Source organism: Lepidochelys kempii, chromosome 5 (genome assembly GCF_965140285.1).
Source record: "Lepidochelys kempii isolate rLepKem1 chromosome 5, rLepKem1.hap1, whole genome shotgun sequence".
NCBI lineage: Eukaryota > Metazoa > Chordata > Testudines > Cheloniidae > Lepidochelys > Lepidochelys kempii.
In genome coordinates this window covers 23,698,317-23,711,462 of record NC_136384.1, presented here as the reverse complement: position 1 = coordinate 23,711,462, position 13,146 = coordinate 23,698,317, and the positions used below count along the sequence as shown (strand labels likewise).

At 46.6% G+C, this 13,146-nt stretch overlaps 1 long non-coding RNA gene across 1 annotated transcript in view; it reads right to left on the bottom strand.

Annotated features, from left to right (window-relative positions):
• The window catches only part of LOC140911185 (uncharacterized), a 466,381-nt gene that overhangs the window by 298,343 nt on the left and 154,892 nt on the right, over positions 1 to 13,146 (bottom strand). Inside the window, exon 3 of the long non-coding RNA XR_012158854.2 lies at positions 8,172 to 8,283. This is a non-coding gene — a long non-coding RNA (uncharacterized LOC140911185). The remainder of the gene's footprint in view (positions 1 to 8,171; positions 8,284 to 13,146) is intronic.

Sequence of the window (13,146 nt, the reverse complement as noted above, 5' to 3'; positions counted from 1 at the left end):
CGGCAGGAAAATGCAAAGGCTGCTCCTTGGGGGGAATCCGCAAAAAACGGGAAAGAAATAACCCCAGGGGCAGCAATAGCATTGCAGGAAGAGGTAGACTGGCCAGGGACGGGGTGGGGGCGGGGTCAGAGGTGAGGCTCTGGGCTTCGGGAGGCAAGCAGCTGAGAGGTGGTGCCTCCCGAACAGATTTGAAGGTTAAGGGGGTGGGGAGGGGGCTCCCAGGGATGCTAGGCGCAGGCTCTGTGGTGGATTTGGCAGCCATGGCATCAGGTGGTGGACCACCTTCTGTAGGGTGCCCGTCCGGGAAGGCGGTTAGGGGGAGGGAGCATGGGGAAAGGGGGACTGGGGTAAGGTTGCCCAGATCGAGGCCAACCGGCAGTAGGTCATTCTCTCCCTGGGTGACCGGGGTCAAACCTAGGGCCTCCATCTCCTCATACATGGAGGAGAAGTCGTCTTCTACACCCCGGGGGTCTCCCCTCTGGCGACCGCTACAATGGTCGCTTCGGGGTTCATGGGGGGTTCGGGTGATATTCGGGCACAAGGGGCTTCCTCAGGGGTCTCAGAGGGGAGGTTCTACCTTCCAGTGCTATTTTGTCTTCCCCTCCCAACACCGGTGAAGGGATCTCACTCATGGGCATAGCGGAAGGCTCAGTGTCAGTGTCTCCCTTCCTGGTCTTCTGGGGGGCCTCCACATCGGATGGGTGCAGCGGAGCTCGAGCCTTCCGCTTGCCTCGCTTTCCTTGGACTAGGGTCCAGCCCTCCATAGCATTGTCTGGGGGCTGGTTAGCAGGGGTCGTGTTGGGGGGCAGAGGCAATGGTTCCGGGGCTCAGGGGGGTAACGGTGAGGCAGCATGGGGGGGGCGGTTCTCCTTGGGGCGGGCCCTCTCCTATGCCCAGTAATATCTTTGCTGCATCCTCCGCCATAGGCTCTGCTGGATTGTTAACAGCAAGGGCGGGGCTCCCTTGTTCATCTGAGTGTTGTAGGGTATGTGTCTCTTGGCCCTTTTCCACCACCTTTTCCACCACCTCCTGGGCGGCAGCCTCCGATGCTAAGAAAAAGACGACCTTCCCATACATTTTGGAGGCCTCCACAATAGCCGTGGGTCCTACCACCCTCGCCAACGCCTGCACGTAGGTCTCCATGTGGGGTGAGGCGGGCACCAAGAGGCAACGGACGCCGTGCTTCCTGGTCATGGTGGGGAAGGGGCCCCGGCCGCTATTGATGGTGATGGAGGCGGTGGGTGGGTGAGATGACGAGGCAGCAGGCAGTGCGGGGGCTGCTACCACCCGGGCATATGCCCTGGGGGCCGGAGGAGGGACGCTCACAGAGCTGGTGGAGGCAACAGCGGGGAGAGATGCCATGGTCGATGACGAGGCCACAGCCGTGGGGGCAGCCCCTGCCATGGAGGGCCTTGTGGTTGTAGCGGGGCCCTTTCCCTTCTTCACACCCTGGCCTTTCCGGCCAACTGGGGGGGCTCTCCTAGAATCTGGGGGGTCGGTGGGCGTAGCAGCGGCAGTAGTCGCCCCGGTGCCTCCTGCTGCTGATGCCCCAGTGGGGGCGGTGGCAGGTGTTTTGGCAGCAGTGGTGGGGGGGAGGGGCAGCTGAGGTTGTTAGAGGGGCCTCACCCCTCTCATTCCCCACCATCGTGAGCAGGAAGAGGCGGGGAGACACCGGGGGGGGGAAGCAGTTTAACCGCTTCTCCCTGTTGGGCTGCAGGTGGGGAGAGGGGGGCCAAATGGGTCGGACTGGACAAGGGGAGGAAACAGGAGTTGGGGTCAGGTAGTAGGGGCAAGCTGTAGGGTGGGCAGTCCGGGGGGGGGGGCAGAATGTGGACCCACGTGCGTTTGTCCAAAGAGTCTTGTTTGGTCGGCTGTTGTGTCTGGTCCAGATGGCGGAATTCAGAGCAAGCAGCTGAATCCAGAGGCAGACGGCAGGTTGCCAGCAGGGATGGACGGCGGGGGGGCCGTGACGGTTGTAGTAGTGTTGGGGGGGGGCACTGATGGATCGGGGGGCAGCTCCGTGCCACACCCTCTGTGCCCCTACAAACACAATTAAGACACAGTCAAACTCCCCCCACACCAGAGTACAGTTCAAAAGTTACTCAGTCTGATGGCTCCCTCCATGATGATCTGAAGCTCCCTGAGCGATTTCTCTGTCAGCTGTCTTCTCTTCTGGTATTTGTGGAGCATTCCAAAAATGCCAAGTAGATAAGAAGAAAAAAAATAACTTGTCGATTAATTACAGGTCCACAAATGAACAACAAACGGCTGGGTCTGGGGGCTTCCACTCCCTTCCTCCGGGGAGCGGGTCGGCAGTCCCCCCCCTCCTCCGGGGGTTTCAGCTGAAGCAATAGCAGCGTCCAAGGGCAGGCGTGGTGGGGCTGGCAGGCAAGCTGGCAGCCGACCAGCATTCGAACGGCAGCAAAGAAAAACAGCAAAAGAAACAAAATGAAGAAAAAGCATCTGGCCCAGTGGCAGGGAGGAACTGAAGCGGAGTCAAAAAGTAAGAAAAGCCCAGGCCAGGGGGCTCTAGGAGAGCATAGAAAGCAAATAGAGTAGCAGCAAGCGAAGGAGGTCCCTTTTCCCTGGGTAAGGGAGCAGGGAAGGTTCCAGAACAATCAGGAACCTTCTGGAGACAATTAAGACAGACAGGCTGATTAGAACACCTGAAGCCAATCAAGAAGCTGCTAGAATCAATTACGGCAGGCTAATCAGGGCACCTGGGTTTAAAAAGGAGCTCACTTCAGTTTGTGGTGTGCATGTGAGGAGCTGGGAGTAAGAGGTACTAGGAGCTCAGAGTGAGAACACTGACTGTTGGAGGACTGAGGAGTACAAGCATTATCAGACACCAGGAGGAAGGTCCTCTGGTGAGGATAAAGAAGGTGTTGGGAGGAGGCCATGGGGAAGTAGCCCAGGGAGTTGTAGCTGTCGCACAGCTGTTCCAGGAGGCACTCTAGACAGCTGCATTCCACAGGTCCCTGGGCTGGAACCCGGAGTAGAGGGCGGGCCTGGGTTCCCCCCAAACCTCCCAACTCCTGGTCAGACACAGGAGGAGTTGACCTGGACTGTGGGTTCACGAAAACGGCCAAACTGAGGGCTGCCGTGAAGCTCCAAGGTGAGCAAATCCGCCAATAAGCGCAAGACCCACCAAGGTAGAGGAGGAACTTTGTCACACCTCTTAGAGGTAAACTCACCAGAATGCACAAGCAGATAATACCTACCATTATAGGGATAGAAATCCAGATTGTGTGTATTTATGGTATATTCCAAACCAGTGTTACAAAGAGATCTCAGGTGTGCATCCTATATGCATACTTGACAACTGGTGCGTCTACCTTCACAGAGGATTCAAAGTACAATGAATCCAGTCTAAACTCTGAAAATGTGCAGTGCTTCATGACTGTGAGCATTAATGTCCCACTACTGAATTTGAGACACCAATCTTGCAGCCAAAATACTGCCCTAAGAATCTTCTCCTGCTGACCCACAGGTGTTTTTTTTTTTACTACACATTTCTCACACTTGGGTAGGTGATATCACCTCATTTTAGTGACTTTCTTCATTTTTTCTAAACATGATGGGTTAATGGATTTGTTTGTTTTACAGAACTGAATTCAGCTGTGACCTAAACCCAGGACTCAACCTGTGGTCAAAACTCTGGTTTCGGTTTGTTGCCAATGAACTGTCATTGGCAACATCTCACATTGGCTTAACTTTCATTCAGACTTCACAGTGCATTATGCTGTTATATTTTCTTAGTTTGCGTAGATTTTATGATTTTTTAAAATGATTTTTTCTAATGGCTATACTTCTATATGCCAGGGCCCCAAATGTGAAAACAGTATGAATGTCAGGAATTAAAAGACACTGCATCTGAATGCTGAAGACTGCAAAATCTGGCTTCTGAATACAAACTAGGCACCTGTAAGGGGGGCTGGTAGCACCATCTATTATTAGGTTTGCCAAACACTTCTCATTGTAAGATCCTGTTTTTTGTTACTTATAACTTTTCCAAATTGTAAGTACTTGAGCTTCAATCTTCCATGCTAGGTGTCTGCCTCAGATGGATCTTTTTCCCCCAGCCATTTCCAAGAACAAGGCTAGGGAAAAATACTTTTGTTTTGTTAAATTCTGGCAACTTTTCCTTTGAGAAGATCTAGCACATCCATAATTTGGAGCAGGGAGCTGAAATTACGGTGGAGTGCATAGGCGCCAACTTCTTCTGGCGCCAGTGGGTGCTCAACCCCCAACCCCCGGCCGACTCCACCCTTACCCCACCCCCATTCCAACTCCTTCCCCAAAGTCTCCACCCCCTCCCTGCCCCTATTGACTCCTTCCCCAAATACCTACCCTGGCCATGCCTCTTCCCCGCCTCCTCCCTTGAGTGCGCCACATTCCTGCTCCTCCCCCCTCCCTCCCAGTGCTTGCTACAGCTGTTTGGCAGCAGCAAGCACTGGGAGGGAGGGAGGAGTGGAGACATGGTGCATTGGGAGGAGGCGGAGGAGGTGGTGAGGTGGGGGGGCGGGGAGCTTGGCTGCTGGTGGGTGCTCTGCAATTTTTCCCCATGGGTGCTCCAGCCCCGGAGCACCCACAGAGTCGGCGCCTATGGTGGAGTGGCCTTTATGTCAAGGATGTGCCTTTTGCCATTCCCATGAAAATCTGCCCCAAACTGGCAAAACCTCTGAGTTACAAACACTGGCGTTACAAACTGACTGGTCAATCACACACCACATTTGGAACTGGAAGTACACAATCAGGGAGTAGAAACAGACAAACAGTAAATACTGTACAATACACTACTGTGTTAAACTGCTAAACAATAAAGGGGAAGTTTAAAAAAAGACTTGCCAAGGTAAGGAAACTGTTTCTGTGCTTGTTTCGTTTAAATTAAGATGGTTAAAAGCAGCCTTTTTCTTCTGCATAGTAAAGTTTCAAAGCTGTATTAAGTCAATGTTCAGCTGTAAACTTGTGAAAGAACCACCATAATGTTTTGTTCAGAGTTACAAACAACCTCCTTTCCCGAGGTGTTTGTAACTCTGAACGCTGGTCTACACTACGGGGTTAGGTCAAATTTAGCCACGTTAGGTCGATTTAAAAATGACTGCGTCCACACAACCAACCCTGTTCCGTCAACCTAAAGGGCTCTTAAAATCGACTTCTGTACTCCACCCCGGCGAGGGGAGTAGCGCTAAAATTGACCTTGCCCAAATGAGAGGTGTGATCTTTTGAAAACCAGGTACTCTCTTCCTAAAGTTACTGGAGTGGAGCATGGACATCATTACTCTGACCAGTCAACAACCTCTTGCCCTTCTCAATCTTTCCCTATATGTGAATGGATGTCAGGTTCTACAGCCCATGCCACGTTGCCAGAGTTGTAGAGCTATCTCTATCCCAATACAGTAAGATCAGAGGAAGCACCTTAGAGTATGTCTACACTGCAAAGAAAAACCCATAGCACCAAGTCGTAGAGCCCAGGCTGTGGGGCTGAAAGCAGCAGTGTAGATGTTCCCACCCAGGCTGGAACCAGGGGTCTAAGATTCAGCAAGGGGGACGGTCTTGGAGCCTGAGCTCCAGCCCAAGCGGGAACATCTACGCTGCTAGTTTTAGCCCTGCAGCCCGAGTATCACAAGCCTGAGTCAATTGACCCAGGCTCTGAGACTAGGTGCTGTGGGCTTTTCTTTGTGGTGTAGACATATCCTGAGTTTGAGCCTCACTCGTATAAGAGGGAGGAGGTAACTGGCAGGAATTTCTCAGTGAGGCTCTTCAGCTTTGGAACTTGCTTCGCAACCCAATTTAAAGTAGTCCTAGTTTACTGATCTTAAGGACCCTTTCCTGCAAGACCCTTTCTTGAGGTGTGAGGAATTGGAAGAGCTCTGGTGGAATATCATAAAGTCAAGAAATGTGTTTTCAAGATGCTGGATTATGAGATTTCTTAATTATTAGATGAAGTGACTTTCATATATTCTATATGTTCAACCATGTTTTTTTAAATGTGTCAAGAAATATCTAGCACAAATTTCTTTTCAGTGGAAAGAGTATCCAAATCTAAATACACAGAGATGCAGACCTATGTCTGCAGACTTATTAAACCACAGTATCTTTAAAATAAAAATATATAAAGATTTTGACTGGCTGATTAGACTCAAGGTTATGTATTGTTGTTACTGGAGTAACAAAGGCAAACCCTAGGAAAGTGGTAAATTTTGGAGACTAACCCAGATTGTGTTTGCTACGTTGGGAATGGGGTGGGGCTCTGCCTGTTCACACACTGTTTTTCCAAACTCAGACTACACTTTTTAAAACTCAACATATTACACAAATTGATAACCACTCAAACAAATCTATATAGTTTACATTAGAACAGACAACCAGTTGACAACAATTTTATCCATCTGCGCCCCTGATTTTCAACCCCAAGTAATGGTGGTCACGCTGCCTGGAGAGGTTCATGACTGAGGGACAGGGAATGGATCACTTGATGATTACCTGTTCTGTTCATTCTCTCTGGGATTGGCCACTATTGGAAGACAGGATACTGTGGATAAATTGGAAAGAGTCCAGCGAAGGGCAACAAAAATGATTAGGGGTCTGGAACACATGACTTATGAGGAGAGGCTGAGGGAACTGGGATTGTTTAGTCTGCGGAAGAGAAGAACGAGGGGGGATTTGATAGCTGCTTTCAACTACCTGAGAGGTGGTTCCAGAGAGGATGGTTCTAGACTATTCTCAGTGGTGGAAGAGGACAGGACAAGGAGTAATGGTCTCAAGTCTTCCCTGAGGCTGGCAGTCAAAAAGCAGGGGAGACACCCCAAACTCATGGTATGTTCTATAATTAGATTTCACCAACCCACTAACAAGTGTGAACTCCTAAATCACTGTAACAGTCTTACCCTGGAGTCACAGACCGTCCCTTGGGCACTCCAGACTATCTTGCCACTACACAAGCTAGGCTAGTGACTTACTCCAGAAAGATCACAAAATATTCTGGTTGCTTCCAGTCCCAAGAGACCAATCACTTCACTGTACCTTAGATCTCACTCCAAAGACCATGCCCATAGCCAATCCCATAGTAAACTAATTAAGGATTTATTAATTAGGAAAAGAAATGAGAGAGTAATTTACAGGCTAAAGCAGGCAGCATCTAAGCACAAATGAGTCACAATCTATGGTTATAAAAGGTGACAAAGATATAGTAATCTGTCCACGGAATGTCTTTTAGGGCTAACCCAGGTTAACCCTGGGGATCTCTGCTTTTTGTTTCTAAGCTCCAGCCCTGTGAGAGATCTAACAGCAAAGAAAAATTAAGTTTCTCCTTGTCAGGGATTTTTATCTCCTCCACTCCAGAGTCCAAACTGATAGGATGAATAGGATAGGGTGAATTCTGATAGGTCTCTCCTTCCCACAGGGAATTAGGAATGCAATCAACAAATTCTTTGTACTTTGATGATACACAATACATCATTTGCCTTCAATGGGCATCTTGTGAGCCAGACAAGCGCTTTACCTTAATCAGTGCTTTCTTTCCTGTTTGGCAAGTTCACAATTACAGAGGTTTACAATGTAAACACTCAATGTAACTTTACACTGTGAGCTATAGAGGTTATAAGTAAGATAAATATGTGCAGCATCCTAGCAGCATTTTATAAAGTCTGAACACTAAACACATCCTTATCAACTTAACATCTACTATCTATTTTGATAATGCTAACACACAGGTAAGCAAGACTGGTTTCCAACTACACATTTGTAAGTCTTCAATGAGGCCTGGAGCCATGGCACCTGGTCTCCTAGCATCACAATGGTATCCCCATGTCAGAAAATATCCTGCCACTTCTTTTTTATCCCATTAAATTCTTTAACACCAGTCTGAGATCATTTTGGCATCTGTCTATATTCCAGGTTTAGCAGAAAACCAGACTAACTGTGAATTATGAAATCCTAACGGATTGGCTTGCCTAGCTCTGACTCTATCTCTTCAGACAGCGGGGGCAGAGGGGGTTCAATCTCCTCTTGTCTGTTATATTAAAGACCAAATTTTAATTATGTTTACTTTTCCAGTGTGACAGCAGTGGAGAGGTGGAGAATTGTATGTAATGACACCAGCCTTATATTTGCAAATTCCAGAAAAAGCAAAAGACAGTATTTTATTATTTAGTAGACTTGGCAAGTACCTGAGTAAATATCTGGAATGTGTTCACACATGCATGCTCCAAATTTTCAGCAACCAGTTCCGGTCTTCAAGTATGGAAGTTGCATTTTAGTTTCAGGAAAACTGGGACCACCCTATTAAAAGGAAAAATGTAAGCCGTGTTGGATTTGTTCAATTAAATGCATCCTAGAGAATATTCAGAGATTACTGTATATACTTGCTTTATAGAGCACACACATACTGCAAAATGTTATCTAAATCAAAACTCTGGAAGAACTCTAAAATAAACATGAAAATAAAATAAAATAAGTCAGTTTCTGCAAATAAATCTGTGACATTTGATCAATACAGTACTGTCTTATATTGTGTTTCAAACAAATTCAAAAATAACAAAGCAAGAACTTTGATTCATTTGTTCTGCCAACATGGGTTATATTCAACTGAAGCAGGATAAGTTTCATAGAGCACTTTTTGGCCAGTGATCTCAAAAAATTGATTAACTATGATGCACAACAGCCCTGTTAGGTACTGTAAATAGTAATCTACTAAATTTTGCTAATGGGTAAAGTAAGGCAGAAAGTGGTTTAGTAATCTACCTTGCGGTAATACAGCATGTTACTTCCATAAGTAAAACCAGGTGTCCTGGCTTTCAGTCCTACATGTTATATCCTGTATTCCCAGATCTGAAGATCTGTTGTTTTTGCCTTGCCTTAAGAGATATGGGTTGGTACTAATAAGCTGTGGGGAAAATTAGAAAAGAGGCAGATTCACTGTGAACACACAGCTTTAGGGAAAGAATTACTGACGGGGATGATTCTTTTGAAATTGGTCTTGATAGAATTTTAGGCAACGTGTTTGGTAGCTCTGAGGTGTTGTTTTGCAGTGTTCACACTTCATTTTTTCCCCTAAAGAAGTAGCTTTGTTCATCAGGCACTACAACAAAAATAGTTCACTCTGTGGGAAGAATTTCTTTGGATAGAGATACTATTTGTTGAGCCCTTGAAGACTATGAAGTTGTATAACCTTTAGCGAAAGTGAAAATAATCATTTTCCCCAGAGATCAGATTAGTTTGAAGAGATTTCTGAAGGACATATTTTAGTAAAGTCACAAAAGGCATGTTGGAGGAGAACTTAAAGAGCTTTGGATCTTTCTAGTCTCCGCTCAATAGAACTACAAAGAGCATCTTCCAGCGAATCCATTAAAGGACCCATTATTATGATTATACACTTTTATAAAGGCACCTCTCACTGTGTTCCTAGTGTAATTAAAATCTGTTTCTAGCTACTGAACATGGCTAGAAACTATTTTTATGTTGATGAGAACACTATAATTAGCAGTTGCAGATTTGTTCAAAGAAGAAGGAATGAAGGTATAAGACAAGTAAACACAAGTTTTTGAAAACTTAATGTTTCTCCTCGCCTTTCTTAATGTCAGAAGAAACTTCTTTATTTAGAAATGCAGAACCATTTAGTGAGAGCTTGTGGAGGGATGGCAGAATTTGTCCTAAGTATGTAACTGGGGACCAAGGCATAAAAAAATACCATGCACAAAACTCTTAAGAAATATTTTCAAACACATAGGGCCTTTAATTGCACTTCTGGAAATAACTGTAACATCTATATGTGTACTTTGCCAAGCTTAGCCTCCCCAGTACCTTAAACCATGCAAATCAGTCAACTACATTAAGGAGTGAAAATCGAGCCCTAAATGAAAATACTCTTGAGTACTGAAACAGATGGTCACACACAATAAAACCATGTCTCTAATCTTTACCCTCATATATGCGTGTCCTGTAGATTTTGTATGCCTAAGTGTACCAACTAAAAATGCAGTTCTTCCCATTTATATTCATACAACTCAGGCCTAGAATAAAATGCTTATCAGGAGAAAAGTTTTAGCAACCCAGATTACCAATAGACTTTTATTCTCATAACAGTTATGATAAAGTCTGTTGACACAAATATTAGACAATTGGGGGAGGAAATAGTCATTAATGTGGGGCATCGGAGCTGGAGACAGACACAAATACACACGCTCCTCAGGTACAAAAAACTTTCATCAAAGTGCCCACCCACCCCAAAACTCAAATTCTTTTTACAGTGTTTATCCACATTGATTCCACTCTTGGTGTGCACGTGTTCCAGGCATGTCAGATAAGATTCTTTTGTCCAAAAGCAACTGGTGTGTCTTCACCCTAGATATCCTCATGCCACCTACCCCCTCTCAGATATTAAGGGCAGAGGAAGCCCAATCATCCCTCCGTCCTTCTAACCACCTGTGTAGGGTTGCAAATTCTGACTGAAGCTATTCCGAGAGATATCCCCCCCCCCAACATGACATAATGTCATTTTCTTAAAATATTCTATTAAAATTTCCTGTATTCCTTTCAACAGTCACCGGGAGATGGATGCCAATTCCAGGAAACTCCAGGCCAATCCTGGAGAGCTGGCACCCCTACACCTATGGCTGTGAGATGGAACCCTAGCAGAATCCACTTATTCTGAACACTGTGTGATTCGTTGTTAGGATAGTATAGTTCATTAGTTAATTAGTATAGTTCATTACAAGAAGGGTTTCTTCAGGTATGTTGGCAACAAGAAGAAAGCCAAGGAATGTGTGGGCCCCTTACTGAATGAGGGAGGCAACCTAGTGACAGAGGATGTGGAAAAAGCTAATGTACTCAATGCTTTTTTTGCCTCTGTTTTCACTAACAAGGTCAGCTCCCAGAGTGCTGCGCTGGGCATCACAAAATGCGGAAGAGATGGCCAGCCCTCTGTGGAGATAGAGGCGGTTAGGGACTATTTAGAAAAGCTGGACGTGCACAAGTCCATGGGGCCGGACGAGTTGCATCCGAGAGTGCTGAAGGAATTGGCGGCTGTGATTGCAGAGCCACTGGCCATTATCTTTGAAAACTCGTGGCGAACCGGGGAAGTCCCGGATGACTGGAAAAAGGCTAATGTAGTGCCAATCTTTAAAAAAGGGAAGAAGGAAGATCCTGGGAACTACAGGCCAGTCAGCCTCACCTCAGTCCCTGGAAAAATCATGGAGCAGGTCCTCAAAGAATCAATCCTGAAGCACTTGCATGAGAGGAAAGTGATCAGGAACAGCCAGCATGGATTCACCAAGGGAAGGTCATGCCTGACTAATCTAATCGCCTTTTATGATGAGATTACTGGTTCTGTGGATGAAGGGAAAGCAGTGGATGTATTGTTTCTTGACTTTAGCAAAGCTTTTGACACGGTCTCCCATAGTATTCTTGTCAGCAAGTTAAGGAAGTATGGGCTGGATGAATGCACTATAAGGTGGGTAGAAAGCTGGCTAAATTGTCGGGCTCAATGGGTAGTGATCAATGGCTCCATGTCTAGTTGGCAGCCGGTATCAAGTGGAGTGCCCCAAGGGTCGGTCCTGGGGCCGGTTTTATTCAATATCTTCATAAATGATCTGGAGGATGGTGTGGATTGCACTCTCAGCAAATTTGCGGATGATACTAAACTGGGAGGAGTGGTAGATACGCTGGAGGGGAGGGATAGGATACAGAAGGACCTAGACCAATTGGAAGATTGGGCCAAAAGGAATCTGATGAGGTTCAATAAGGATAAGTGCAGGGTCCTGCACTTAGGACGGAAGAACCCAATGCACAGCTACAGACTAGGGACCGAATGGCTAGGCAGCAGTTCTGCAGAAAAGGACCTAGGGGTGACAGTGGACGAGAAGCTGGATATGAGTCAGCAGTGTGCCCTTGTTGCCAAGAAGGCCAATGGCATTTTGGGATGTATAAGTAGGGGCATAGCGAGCAGATCGAGGGACGTGATCGTTCCCCTCTATTCGACATTGGTGAGGCCTCATCTGGAGTACTGTGTCCAGTTTTGGGCCCCACACTTCAAGAAGGATGTGGATAAATTGGAGAGAGTCCAGCGAAGGGCAACAAAAATGATTAGGGGACTGGAACACATGAGTTATGAGGAGAGGCTGAGGGAGCTGGGATTGTTTAGCCTGCAGAAGAGAAGAATGAGGGGGGATTTGATAGCTGCTTTCAACTACCTGAAAGGGGGTTCCAAAGAGGATGGCTCTAGACTGTTCTCAATGGTAGCAGATGACAGAACGAGGAGTAATGGTCTCAAGTTGCAGTGGGGGAGGTTTAGGTTGGATATTAGGAAAAACTTTTTCACTAAGAGGGTGGTGAAACACTGGAATGCGTTACCTAGGGAGGTGGTAGAATCTCCTTCCTTAGAGGTTTTTAAGGTCAGGCTTGACAAAGCCCTGGCTGGGATGATTTAACTGGGAATTGGTCCTGCTTTGAGCAGGGGGTTGGACTAGATGACCTTCTGGGGTCCCTTCCAACCCTGATATTCTATGATTCTATGATTCTATGATTAATAGTTGGCTATGCCTATTAGACACACACACATCTTTCCCAACAGACAAGTGCTTGATAGTCATCAAGAGTGGGATCCATGTAGACAATCATTCAAAGAAGAAAAAAAAAAGTACTTACAGTGGTTCTACAGTACTTACAGTGGTACAGTAGCAGTGGTTCTCTGAGATGTGTTCACCACATGGATTCCACAATCCACTCTCAGTCCCTGCTACTAAGGAGTCCTACTTCCCTGGGATTATGCACTGATGAAACTATGAAGGGACAGTTGGGCCTGCTCGGCCCTTTATAGTTCAAAAAGGAACTAGATAAGTTCACAGAGGATAGGTCCATCAGTGGCTATTAGCCAGGATGGGTAGGGATGGTATCCCTAGCCTCTGTTTGCCAAAAGCTGGGAATGAGGAACTGGGAATGGATCACTTGATGATTACCTGTTCTGTTCATTCTCTCTGGGATTGGCCACTATTGGAAGACAGGATACTGTGGATAAATTGGAAAGAGTCCAGCGAAGGGCAACAAAAATGATTAGGGGTCTGGAACACATGACTTATGAGGAGAGGCTGAGGGAACTGGGATTGTTTAGTCTGCGGAAGAGAAGAACGAGGGGGGATTTGATAGCTG